A 13743-nucleotide genomic window follows, 5' to 3' on the forward strand; every position below is an offset into this window, starting at 1 on the left:
TATGTGAAAATTTTAAGAAAAAAATATCAGTTTGGTTGTAGGTGATATGACGATGTGGTCCAGATTAAAAAGAAAGTTTTCAAAGCAGTGAAACACCAGTGTGTAGAGAAATTCAGACCAACTGCAAGAGTATCTGCATCATACTTTTTCAAATTAATGTCTTCTTTAATCTGGACAATGTCATTATTTTCAGCTATTTCACACTAAAAATTTTATAAAGAGGAAATGGAAATTTTATAATTATTATAATTTTATAATTGAAATAAATTTATAATTAATTTTGTAATTATCGTTCATTTTCCAGAAAGAAAGCCAAAGACATCCAGTCACCATTGCTGCTACTGAGAAATGTCTGTGATGTTCTCAAGGATCATTGAGTGTGTTCTCTATGGTTGAAGTTAGAGTCCGTGTTTTAGGGTTCACCTGGAGCCCTTTCCTGAAACTAATATATTCCTCATCTGCACTTCATCAGCAACCATTCATGAAAGAAAGAGACACTGGCCAGTATCAGGACTGCAAAAAACAAATGCAAAAGCCCCAATTTCATGAACAGTAAACCTCTGAGGCTCAAAAGGGCCCTAACTTTATTTAATGCTCTGTTGTCAACCTCTTGAAAATCTTAATAATTTTGTACAAGGGACCCACATTTTCATTGTGCATTGAGTCATACAAATTAGTTCATCTTGGCTGAAGCAGTGATTATGAGTTTCTCCTGACACCTCCCATTAAAGTGTCATCAACCATTCACAAGTATCTTATAGCATATGAATCTGGGGGTATATGTGAAAAATGAGAGAGTTAATTCTTCCTTACCTATTTTCCTTGACCTTTCCAAAACTGCTAGGAATTATGTAAGAGCTAGATAAAAAGAAAAAAAAAATGACCCAGGAAACATAGCTGTGCTATCAATATAATCTATGATAAATATGAAGCCTTATGTGCTATTAAAACATTTAATTAGGAAAAAAAAGACAATTTCTAAGCTCAAAGATTCCTCCTGCTTAGAAAACCTACAGATGAAAAATTAAACAATCATCTCGACAGCGGTTAATATGCTCCTCTTCCTTTGTAATCATAACTGCAAGTGTTAAAATTTTAGTTATTATACCAATATAAAATTAAATTTAAACTATTTTATTTATAGTTCAGCAAACTGCAACCCAGTTAAGAATTGTTGCATTGTAAAAAGTTGTACCTTTTTTAAAATAATTCATTGAGCCTTCCTTTTAGTAGCCTGGATCAGAACAATTCCATTTGTTATTCATTCAGATTCACGTAAATGTTCCACAGTGTTTTACCATTAAAGGACTCTTAAAATGAACAGCAATATTTGCTTCTCTCCTTTTCTAAGCAACTCTTTATTTCATGTATTATTTGAAGAAGGTTGTTATGATCAGCAGACAGGAGCTAGTGAAAACATAATTTTTAAGTCTCAAATGGTAATCATTTTCAGTCTTGTAAAGACTGCTAGCCTTAATTAATGTCTCCAGTATCAAGTGAACTGTTATGTCTGAAGAGAAGCTTTCTTTAATCTTTCTTATACTCTGAGGATCTAAGTATGATTAAGAACTTAATTCAAAACATGACACAACTAACATATTCGTTCATTCATTCACGTAGTCACTGACTCGAAAAGTACTAGTTTAGTTGTTCCTATGTGCAAAGCATTGACCTTAAATATAGGAGATATGAAGACAGTTAAAAACAGACATGATTCCTAATCTAGAGTAGAAATCTAGTGGAAGATATAGCACTTAGTAAAGTAATGATAAAAACGAAAGCAAATCTCTTCTGTGGAAAGTAAAAGAGAGAGGTCCTCAGTGCTAGGAAACATACAGAGGAAGTCAGATGGTATCTAAAGTAACATACTGAGTGGTGATCAATAGTTTAATATCTAGATGTAAGATATTTCTATAAATTAGTAAAATAAAGATTAAATAACTCCATATAATATTGGGTAGAACAGTTGAATAGGCAGTTCACAAAAAAAAATATTTTTTCTTTTTATCAAAACAATTTCAAAATTAATAAATAAAATATGCAAAATACCAAACCTCATTTGTGATCAAGGAAATGCAAATAAAAACATATAGCATATATTGACATGACCAAGTTTTGGGAAGCAAGTAGAAAAATGGAAGCTCCCACTGTAGGTGGAGGCTGAATTGGTAAATCTATATTAGAGAGGAATTTGACAATATCTTTTAAAATTGACAATGTTTAAGCCCTCAACCCAGCTCTCGTACTCATAGGTATGTGTCCTAGGAAAACTTGAGCATAAGCAAATTATAGAACAATGTTCACTGAAGCATTGTTTATAATATAGAGAAGATAATGATAATTAAATTATGCCATAATCATATAATACATGGAAATTAAAGAAAATAAACTGAGTCAACATGCATAAGTCTACAAAAGACATAATGTTAAAGTAGCTGACTTTATGTAAACCTTATGAATCCATGCATACAAATTGCAAATATTGTGAAATATTATATACTTACTTACACACACGCATTCAGTGATCTTTCACTATCCAAATTTTTGCTATTCAAATTTAGGAATTGATGAGATCTGGTACATTTCTTTATAAATCTCTCTCTGTCTAAACTGTCATTACTTGCTATCTGAAATTCAGAAACCAAATAGATTTAGGTAATATGCTATTCTTTGCTCCATAACCCTGTATCCAAATTCAGATAGAGATTATAATTGCATAGAGAGGGGAACTTTTCATACAAAATAATTGATGGGAGTCTGTTAGATTCAAAACAGTGGTTGATTTCTGGTTAGGAGGGAAGATAATGAAATAATAACTTAGTAATTCTCAATGTTTGTTTCTGTAATACACTCAATGTTTTTAAAAATTCCGGAACAATTTACCAAAATGTTTAATTTGATAAACAATGTGTAAATGACATTTGTGTTATTATATATATATATATATATATAATTTCTTTATGTTTAAAATAATTTAGAATTTGCAAAAAAACTAATGAAATCATTCGGATATGAGGTGAGTTAAGAATATTGCAGATGGAATAGCATATGCAAAGACTTGTGGCAGGACAGAACATGGCACATGCAAGAAACTTAACCAATTCCTCTGCTACTGAGGGGAGAGACCATTGAGGGCAGGGATGTGAAAGGGTTCTAGGGCCTATTAGAATCTGATGGCGTCATTCTAAGAGCAAAGTGAAACCAGTAGAGAACCTCAGATATGTGTCTATGGAGGTTAGGGGTAGTAATAAGATTTACATTTTAAAAAGATTTAGTATGACTGCAGTGTGAGAAATGAATTAGAATGGAGCCAGGGGGAGTGACTGATTGTTTGAAAGGCATTGCAGTACTCCAGATGATTAAGAAAAATAATGAGTAGGACATATAAAATTAGAATAAAAAACTGAATAAGATATAGATGTCAAGCTTGACACCCTAATATACTTACTGGAAGATGAAGAGAATTACACAAAAAGTAAATGAGTCTGATCAACAGATTTGAGTATTCTTGAATCTAAAGTGGGAAATCATTACCAAAAATAGTCATTGGAGCATATTATCAGTCCCTTAATCTCAAAAGGAAAGATATAGTATAAGGTAATGCCTTCTGCCTAGAAGATCTGAACCAGAAAGTATCAGCTGATAATTATTATACTGTTTTATTTAGATCTCTATGGACTCCAAAATAAAGAAATGTCTGATCTTTAGAGGTATTGGATCTTATCACTGAAGTCTCAAATAAAATATCACTTCCTCTAAGAGATTTCTTTGACTACTCCTCATATAACACCAACTTCATATTTGCTCTATGAAATCAACACATGTAATAATCTCGACCCCCTAGTAGAATAACAAGTTCTGTGAGGGCAGGATCATCATGTGTTTTTAAATGCTCCACCTCAGTACCTAGAGCAGAGTAAGTGCTCAATAAATACCTGTAAAATGTATGAGTGAAAAATTTCATAGGTGCAAGAGAAGAGAGAATAAAAGAAAGATTTCACTTATCAATGCCCCTAAATTTTGAGAAAAACTAAACAAAAACAAAGAGAGAGAAAAAGGCTGAGTAATGCCTTTCAATATATTTATAGGTTCTTTCCTCAAAAGAGCTCACCTTTTCAGAGATAACAGCTTTATTATCCATTACACATCAATGTGTACATTGGCATTCAGTATGGAAATTCCATATGCATGTAATCCATTTCATAAATTTTGGTGTCATGCTTTACAATTAATAAATATTTACTACCACCATTGTCTACTTCAAAAGCTGAGGAGCACATTTAAGGCTCATCGGGAGACATATATATTTCATGTTAAGCATTCTATGTGACAAGTACAAAATATAACAACAAAATTTAACAGGCGGAGCACATTTAACATAATCAATCATGTCCTAAGACAAGTATTACAAATGAAATGGATGAGTTCAACATTTCTGGGTCAAATATAATTGCCACTGTGCACTTACATATTTGCTAACAGTAGGGTAAATAGAAACAGAAGGTCTAAAACATATTTTAATAAAATACAACACTGTATGGGAAGATAAAATTATTAAATTTATCATATCATGCATATTGAGAAGTAATTTTTTAAAGAGTAGGCTCAATCTAAGTATCTGAATAATTGCTAAGTATAACCACACATTCAGAAATTCCCTACTGGTCAATAAAAGCCCCAAATTTACAGATTTCTTGATGTGTTGTCAGAAGGAATATATATGCAGTAATATATAACCCCAAAATCTCAGTGGTTTGATACAACAAAAGTTTATTCCTCATACATGTTAAGTCCATATGGGTCCAGACTGCTTCTTAGGGCACCTGTCCTCCATGTAGTGACTCAGGGATCCACAATGTTTAATCCTATAATTCTGACATCTCAGAATATAGTGTCAATAATTCCCACATGCGAGGAAAGAAAAATACTAGCTGATCACTAAAAGGCTTTTAATTTCATTAGCCTGGCAGTGGTATACATCACTTAAACACACATTTGATTGGCCAGAACTAATTTTACATGATCCTGCCTAACTGCAAGGTGTTGGAAAATGTAACTTTTTGTGTGCTTAGGGAAAAAAGTGAGAACCATGCTTGATTTTTTTTAACTCTAAAACTCTTCATAATTAGAATAATAACATATACAAACCCATCACAGATTAAGCCAAATAGATTTCCCATTTAAAATATATATTCTGTATAATCAGGGAAAATTATCATTCAAGAGTTTACAGAATACAGATGGTAAGAAACAGTCCTAACATCTAATTTGATGTATGATAGAATTTAGTTGGCAGATGTGGGAATTACTTTCCAAAAGAACATTTGGTCAGCATCAAATTGTAACCGTATAAGCAGACTTTTACTCTGTGGCACAACTAAATCAATCTTCAGCACAAATTTTTAACATCACTCATTGAGTCCAAGAGGAAATTTCCAGTGAGATGTAGAAAGACAATCAAGAAAAAGATCTCAGGGGTAGAACTCAAGCTATCATATTATTAAATATACTAAATGAAGTTAGATTTTTTAAAAAAAGTTTATTAAAGCAATGAAAAGGAAAATTAATTTGACAAATCCAAAATAGATTCTAGGGATTAGACATATCTCTATTTTCAACATTATTTTCTGTCTTTAAAATGCATTTTCTCCTCAAATATCCTCAGAATGTTTTAAAAATTGGTAATAATTCTTCATTTTTCATCAGAAAAAAAGGAATCCTTAGCAAACATTAAACATAACTGTAGAGCAGAAAATTCAAATTGCAGAAATATATCCAGAAAGTGACTCAAGTATTTATTTGACTTTTATATTTTAATCTGAACATTTAATTTGAGCTTGTGATATTAATGAATTCCAAAATACAGATACCATGTTTATTCTTTTCACTTAAAAACTAACCATTTTTAGAGTAGAGTAAATGTTACTAATTTTACAATTCTCCATTTAAAATACACTTTTATTTTTATAATACTTTTCAAAATATTATATTTCTGCACATTTAAACCTACTCAATGAATTTATCTCATGCATGTTTTCATGTTGATGATATTAATTACAATTTATTGGCCAGGCATGGTAGCTCATGCCGATAATCCCAGCACTGTGGGACACTGAGGTGGGAAGATCACTTGATACCAGGAGTTTGAGACCAGCCTGGGTAACACAGCAAGACACCCTTCTGTATTCTAAAAAATGAAATAAAATTTAAAAAATGACAAATTATGGCTCTCTGACCTTTTCCAACAATTATTGTCTGAGTTTTGCTTTCTACTACATTCCCAGTAGACATGTGAGAATAAACTGTGCTCTCTTGGAATAAGGTGGTTTGAATAATATTACTTTAACAAATCTATTGATCAGACAATAAAAATTTGAGAAAAAGCACTTGCAGTGGTTTTTGAACCACTCAAATAGAGAAGACAAACTATACAAAAAAGCATACAAAACACAAATAAAAATAATAATAGACAATAAAATTTAGTTGATAATAAGTGTACATATAATCCTGTAGAGAATACACAACTTTTTAGTTACATGAAACAATTTTTAAGATGTATTATTTATTTGTCACAAAGAAAAACCTCAGTGAATCCAAACAATACAAAGCATGTGAACACAATGTTTATACTACAATGCAGTAGGTCTAGAGGTTAATAACACAAATATAGATGAAGAATAAGAAAATGAAACCACAAAATCATATTTAATTCACCTACCCAACCAATTAGCAATATAATGAAAGTAATATATTAATATACTATTCATAAATACAATAGTTTCTAACATATTTTAACAGAAGAGATTAAAATAAATGGGAGAATAATTGGGGGAGATTTTTAAATTTATAAATGTTTGGTGTCCATGAGATTATATATTAATGTTTTATATACTAATCTAATGGATTTTCTGAAAAAAATAGAATTCCCATAATTATCTCAAGAATTAGAAAATCAAATCAAATCAGACCAATGACAATAAATGAAGTAGAAAAACTAAGAGATAAATATCTCTAAAATAATATCTTGTCTCTACAACTTACTGGTAAATTCACACAAACATTGAACATTGGATATTTCTCACCCCTTACAATCTCTTTTCGAAGATATAGTTGGATTAAATTTTATGTATTCCTCATGACATAAAAAATAGACAAAGTTAGCACCAAGAAAATGTTACAGAACATAAATCATATTTTAAAATCCCAAGTGGAATTGAATTTATTTACTTATTAAAAATTAATCCACCACAAATAGTTTCTCCCAGAAATGCTAAAATATTTTTGTATATATCATAACACTAATTAGCCCTAAATGAAAAAGTATATGATCATCTCGTAAGATGCCCAAAAGTTATCTGATGAAACTTAACCATCATTCCGGGAAAGACTTAAAAGAACAATAGATGAGCACTCCCTGAAAAACGCTATAGAATGAACAAACCACTATACACTTATGGACAAGTATTAGAGGCATTTTCAATAGTATGTTTTTTAAAGTATCATAATAAGTGTGCCTACTGTGCTAGTTACTTTTTAACCTCATTCTAGCCAATGCAATAAGACAAGAAACAAAAGATGTAAAGATTGTAAAGTCAAAATTATCATTATGTTTAAGATTGACAGTCTATCTAGAAAACCAAAGAAAAAATACTAAAATACAATTAGACTTTAAAAACAAACTTATTAAGGTAATGAATACAAAAACTAATTTACAAATCCAAAATACATCTAATAAACTAGGAGTAACAATTCAAAAAATATAATTAAGAAGAAAACTAAAAAATAGAAAATGAACAAAAATATGCGAATAACAGAGAAAAATATCAAATTTTTCTAAGAAATATAAAACCAGGTTTGACTATATAAAGAGATATAGAAATTGCTAGATGGGAATAATGAGTGTTATGAATATGGTAATTTCCTCAAATTTAACATAATTCCAATTAAAATCCACATTAAATCAGTTTGAATTTGATAAAAATCACATTTTACAAAATGATTATGTAAAACAGAAGAATTTTGAAAAAACAAGTCATAAAAGGAAATAGGGATCAAATTAGATTCCCATGAATTCATCCACATATCTCATAAAAAGAATGTAGTTAAAGCTTATAATTAAAATGGGCCTGGCAAGCCAACCAAAAAATGTTCTAAGATCTTCTAATTCATCCATTTTGTATCAACTTGGTTTACTTCTGGGAAATGTCAGTTGCTTAAAGAGAAGCATTAACAAAATAGCATGCAATGAAGAGAAACAGGTTTAGAATTTCATTAATATATACAGAGACTTTAAGAACCTGCCCACAGAAATGAAATTTTAAACCAAACATAACAGTTTTTTCATTTAAAAAATTTACATTCTTTTACCAAGGAAAAAATATATTTTTTTTTCTCTGTAAATGAGAATCTTTTTAGAGACTATTGCTTAATGGTTTGTTTCCAGTTTAATGTGATTTTAATCTTTACCTCTCATTTGAAATAAACTTAACACAAACTTTATGAAATGTCTATAATTTTAATTATTTTCATATGTAAAGTCTATTTATTTGCAATTAGCATGAATTAGGAAAATGTTAAAGGACTTAATTTACTCTGACAGTAACACAATGGCATGGATTTTAATACTCTTCAGAAAAGACATATTATAATCATAATCAGTGGGCCCCGCCTTTCTCCTTTTATTCTGAGATATTATCATTTCACAGATATGATTTCAAATCAATATTTAGGTTATATATAATATTTATTACATACATGATTTTAATTTAAAAAAAAGAATATTTAAAGGCTTATATCTACATATTTGGCATTCATTGCTCTTATCTCACAAATTCCAAACCTTAGGAGAGGCAGCCACTTTCAGATCTTACTTATTTCTTCTCTGTAATGCTGAGATGAAGCTAATACAATCTTGTTATATTTGTACTTTTTGAATTTTATATATTTCTAATCTTTACATTCTAATATTTTCTGTTTTATCTTTAGCTGCTACACTGTTTGTTTCCTATGTATTTACATCTATAATATCTTCTTCATTTGTACTTTTAATGTATATATTGCCCTTTCTTAATCCCATCAATGCTTTTAATTGTACATTCCAACTTGTTGGACAATAACTGTACCATTTTTATTTTCTTTGGGTTTCAAATGCCTGTTAACTTTTTTGTCCACCCCTTTGTTTTTCATTTTATTTTTATTAAGATTATTATTATTTTAAGCATATTCCTTGAAAACAGGATGTATTTGAGGTTTGTTTTCTATTCCAATTTGTGTCTCTTTCTCTTTTGGATAGTTTCAGACTATTCACAGTATAATTTATCAAATTTTCCATTTTATTCAAACTTATTCTATTAATTATTTTAGATTTTATTTTCTCCTTAGCCTATTTCTTGGATGATTATTCTATTGTTTGTCATTCTAGGTTTCTCCTGATTAGATTGAAGATTTTGTAATTTTTCCTTTCTATTGTTATTCCTCTCACTATTTTCTTAAATACACACGTAATGATTCTATTATTTGTAAACTGGTTACCAACTAGTCCCTCACCAGAATTCACTGCCTCTCTCACCATGGTATTCTAATTCCCATCTTCTTTTGCTTTACTCCTTTCTCCTGTAGAATAAAACCTTTAAAATAGATTTATACCCCTCTTTATTATCCTTCTCATGATACATGAGACCTTTGGAACATTTTAATCTCCTTCTTCCCTAAACTCCAACTGGAAGGTTTTGCAAGGGTAGTTTGTAGTTAGAATTTCTCTCACAGAATGTCTCTTCTGTTTTACATGATCTTATTTAGCACTTGCGATATATATTTTCAGGCGGTTTATCCTTAATCATTATACTTCTATATCTGTACTGATATCTGCATTCGTACCTGTAGTTCACCTGAGGTTTCTGTTCATGCCTTTTAATTGGAATCTTCCCTCTGACTTCAGATGTGGAGGGCAACTTCCATTTGTCCACCTGTGTGATCTTTTTTCTTCCCTCTAGGCACGTGGTAGAATCTACACTTCTCACCCTTTTGCAGTTCAGTGAGACCCTGACACTGGTCTAGCCACCAAGCTCTTAGCAGAAGTGGACTGTCACTTGTTTCTGCTGTGATATCCTCTGGTTCTCTCTTCTCAGGTACACTTATATGAGTCTCAGCAATGACCCTAAGCTGATTTGACTTACACTAATTTTCCTTTAAATCACTAATTCTAAGTCCCAGAAAGCACTGCATTTGGTGCACTTGGATTTTCTCAAATGAAGACATTAATTCAGGTATCCAAATATCTCCTCAGGCATTCTGTTTCATTGGGTTTGCGTCTAGATGTTTCTACCTGATTGTTGTCTCTGCTAGGCCTCTCAGATGGGTGGCTAATTTTCCAAGTCAGCTCAATTGAGTGTAGATCTCATTGTTAGAATATCCTAAATGATCGAACTCCTACAGGCCTATAAATGATAAAAGGTAAAGTAACATTCATGGACCCTCCTCCATCTCAAAGCCACAGGCATCTGTAAGAAACAAGCTGTTCTCCAGCCTCCCCTACTCTCATAGCTTCTTGGGTAGGGAGGGTCAGCTCATTGACTCAGCTGTCCCCCAGTTTCCTTGGAATCTGCAATACCTGCTACACCTAAAACAGCTCATTGCCATGCTGCCCCTTGGGTCCACAACTGGCTCAAGCAAAGCTTTTCCTGTGATCTGCTGCCCTCAAGGTCCCATCCCTGGTCTCAGATTCCTCTGTCCAGGTTTGGTCAAGGGGAAGAGAACCCCAAATCAGGACACTACAAAGCCTGACTTAAGCCGGAGACTTCATACACAGAGACCTCATGCATATGGAGTTATCTAATGATCTCAGGAAGGCATGTAGCTTGAGCCTGAGAGTAGAGGAGAAAAAGAGGAGGGGAGGAGGGAACCGACTCCAGATTATCAATTTTAGTATTCTCACCCCTAATGGCTTCCACCTCCATTACTATTTTCTTTTAGTATTCACTATTTTGCTAAGTAAAATACTTAAAATTTGTACATCTCTGTCATTTTTTTGGTAGACTCTATTTGCTTCCTGTTTTAGTAGCTGAAGTTTAAAATCTCTTATTTCTTCATCATCACTCCCGAATTATCCTCTCACAGCTTTGAAATTTGCTGTATTATAATTTTATTGAATATTAGTCAATTTTTATATAATTGTGACCTTGTAAATCTTGTTTATTTACTGCTACGCCAAATAGTTTACATTTCCTTCTTAATACAACTTTTTTTTTTCCTTAGAGTACATTTCTGCCCTTTAAAATGTTCTTTGTATGGTATGTATCTATTATTGGCATTTGTCCAAATGTTCCATAAAAGCTGTTAAATACTTAGTAATAATTTTCCAGAATACCCAAGTACTTCAGAAAACTTCTGGAAGTTCTTTCACACAGCCTTCTAATAACTTTCTCTTATATGAAGGATTACTTATTTCTAGGTTTGAAAGACAGTTGTTGCCCTGCAATTTTACTTCCTCACCCTCCTGTATTGGAAAGCCTTTTCCCTAGATAGCACACTGGCTTTGTGCGAGTGTAGGCTTATCATTTATTTTTCTTAGGTGTGTCTCTAGAATCTTCCTAAGGCAGATTGCATAAGAACTAAATTATTGAACCCTTCCATATTTAAGGTTATGTTTATTCTGCTCTCACAACTGTCTGACGATAGTATGACAGGATGAAAACCATCTTTTCTTAGAATATTAGAGAATTCAAGAACTTTGAGATGAATGACATTTTTAAATTTTCTATCATTTGTAACCAACCTCTTTCAGCCTCGCATATAACCTTTTAGATCTCTTAGAAATGTCTCTTTAATTCCAGTGTGCTGAAATTACACAGTGATATGCCTTGCTATGAACTTGTTTTCTGTCCTCTTCATTCTATTGGACATTTAGTGGACACTTGATTTGAGGGCAGGTATCTTTCACATCTGAGGAATTTCTTGTATTATTTATTTCATATCATTTTCTTATTTTTACTATTCTGTTTTTACTACAACTCCTATTATTTGCAAGCATATACTTGCAAAAACTTTCATTCCCATCTCCCATGATGCTAAATGGTCAATTTGGTGAATGTTAGAGGGCACTTAAGCTGGGGAATCAATAACTTTTATTATGGGAAATGATACATGTTAGAATATCAGGAAACAGTCAAAGCATAAAATTATTAAGCTATGGGTAAAACTTAATGTAATTGTATGAATATCGAGGCTAGTTAGTTAACCTTAGGATTTAAAGCTCAAATAACATAAATAAAAATAAATATATTATGATGCATGTTATTATAATCAGGCATTAAGGATACATAGAATGAGAAGAATTATTAATAATAGGTAATATATAATACATTTCTTTATATGTATCATTTATTTGAATCCATATAGTCATTTTAAAGATGAGAATATCAAAGACAGAAGAATTTGGACCAGTTGCATGTGCATGAGTAAGCAATGGAACAGAGACTGTCACCTGGATGTGATGGAATAAAAGACCCAGCCCCACACACCCCTGCCTATCGGCTTTCGTGTTTGTTGTAGTTCAGTAGTTTCTGTCATCTGGGAATGACCTTATGAATAAAGTAATATTTCATTGTCATTACATGACAGAAAGACAGCAGTCTGGTGATATTTTAAGCTTGCTCTAGTCATCAAATATAGTGTAAAAGGAAGTACACTTTCAAAATGAGATGATTCGAAGAATTAATTTGAATAGCATGGTGCCTCCCCATCAGCCTGAACCTTCCAATGGGAAAGGTGAAGAACTACTTTTTTTTTGCTCATACAATTGGTATTGTTTCGTTTCTTCCTTCTTTCTAACATATTTTCTTGGAATGCATTTCCTATGTATTATAGGGGATGTAAAATGGATTGGATAATGAATCCTGGTCTCAAATAACTTAAAAGACTATGAAGTATCAACTGTCATGATGAGGGTTCAGAGAAGGTGACATGACTCCTGGCTGAAAGTGCTTTGAGGAAGTATGTAGAGCTGGGCCTGGAGAAGAGCAAACAGAACTTTCAGTATAGCAGAAGCACATAGTGAAGGAAGACCAATGAAAAATTATGACTGGGAAGCCGACTGGACTCAGATGCTGGAAACCCTAGTATGAAAAGCAAGAAATTTTTATCTCAGTCTATGAGTCAAGATCCTGCAAACTTTTTGACCTAATACACTCAATTAGTAAAAAAGTAAACAAAAACATTTAAAATTAGAGTAAAATCAGTAGCAAAATAAAATTTTAGAAGTCTTTTAAAAAATTACAGTGTGTGTGCAGTATGTATTAATCATTACAGGTATAACTATTATTAGCTAATACCTATAAGCAAATATCTACTTACGGTGAAGGTCATCACTAAAAACAGTAGATATAAACCTACATCCCAAATAATCTCCTAAATCATTTTAAAAAATATTTGGCAACTTCTCATTGTGTTATATGGGAACATACTTGTTTTTGTCTTTTAGCAAGTCTGGCAGAATGCCTGTGAACAAAATGGAAAGCACCAACGCCACTATTTTCACCTGAATTTACATTATTTATGATTCTTGTAGCCTGCAAGGTCTTTCTAGGAATATTTTAATTTCCTCATATAATTTGTGAAAGTTCAGATAGCTAAAACTAGATAATGTAATTGGTTACTTAGCCTGGCACAAATAAACTATATGTAGCAATATGCTGACAGCAAGGGAAAAAGAAAAAGAAAAGGAAGGCTCTACTGTCCCCCTCTGTC

At 31.8% G+C, this 13743-nt stretch overlaps 1 long non-coding RNA gene across 4 annotated transcripts in view; it reads right to left on the reverse strand.

Annotated features, from left to right (window-relative positions):
• LOC109026850 (uncharacterized) overlaps nucleotides 1–13743 on the reverse strand; it is a 198960-nt gene that overhangs the window by 128005 nt on the left and 57212 nt on the right. For 3 of the 4 annotated variants that reach the window (XR_010133670.1, XR_008679830.2, XR_010133671.1), the window contains one exon: nucleotides 814–858. The exons of the other annotated variant lie outside the window; for it this stretch is intronic. This is a non-coding gene — a long non-coding RNA (uncharacterized lncRNA). The remainder of the gene's footprint in view (nucleotides 1–813; nucleotides 859–13743) is intronic. 4 annotated transcript variants of the gene reach the window in all.

The sequence above is a fragment of the Gorilla gorilla genome, chromosome 4 (genome assembly GCF_029281585.2).
Source record: "Gorilla gorilla gorilla isolate KB3781 chromosome 4, NHGRI_mGorGor1-v2.1_pri, whole genome shotgun sequence".
NCBI classification, from domain to species: domain Eukaryota; kingdom Metazoa; phylum Chordata; class Mammalia; order Primates; family Hominidae; genus Gorilla; species Gorilla gorilla.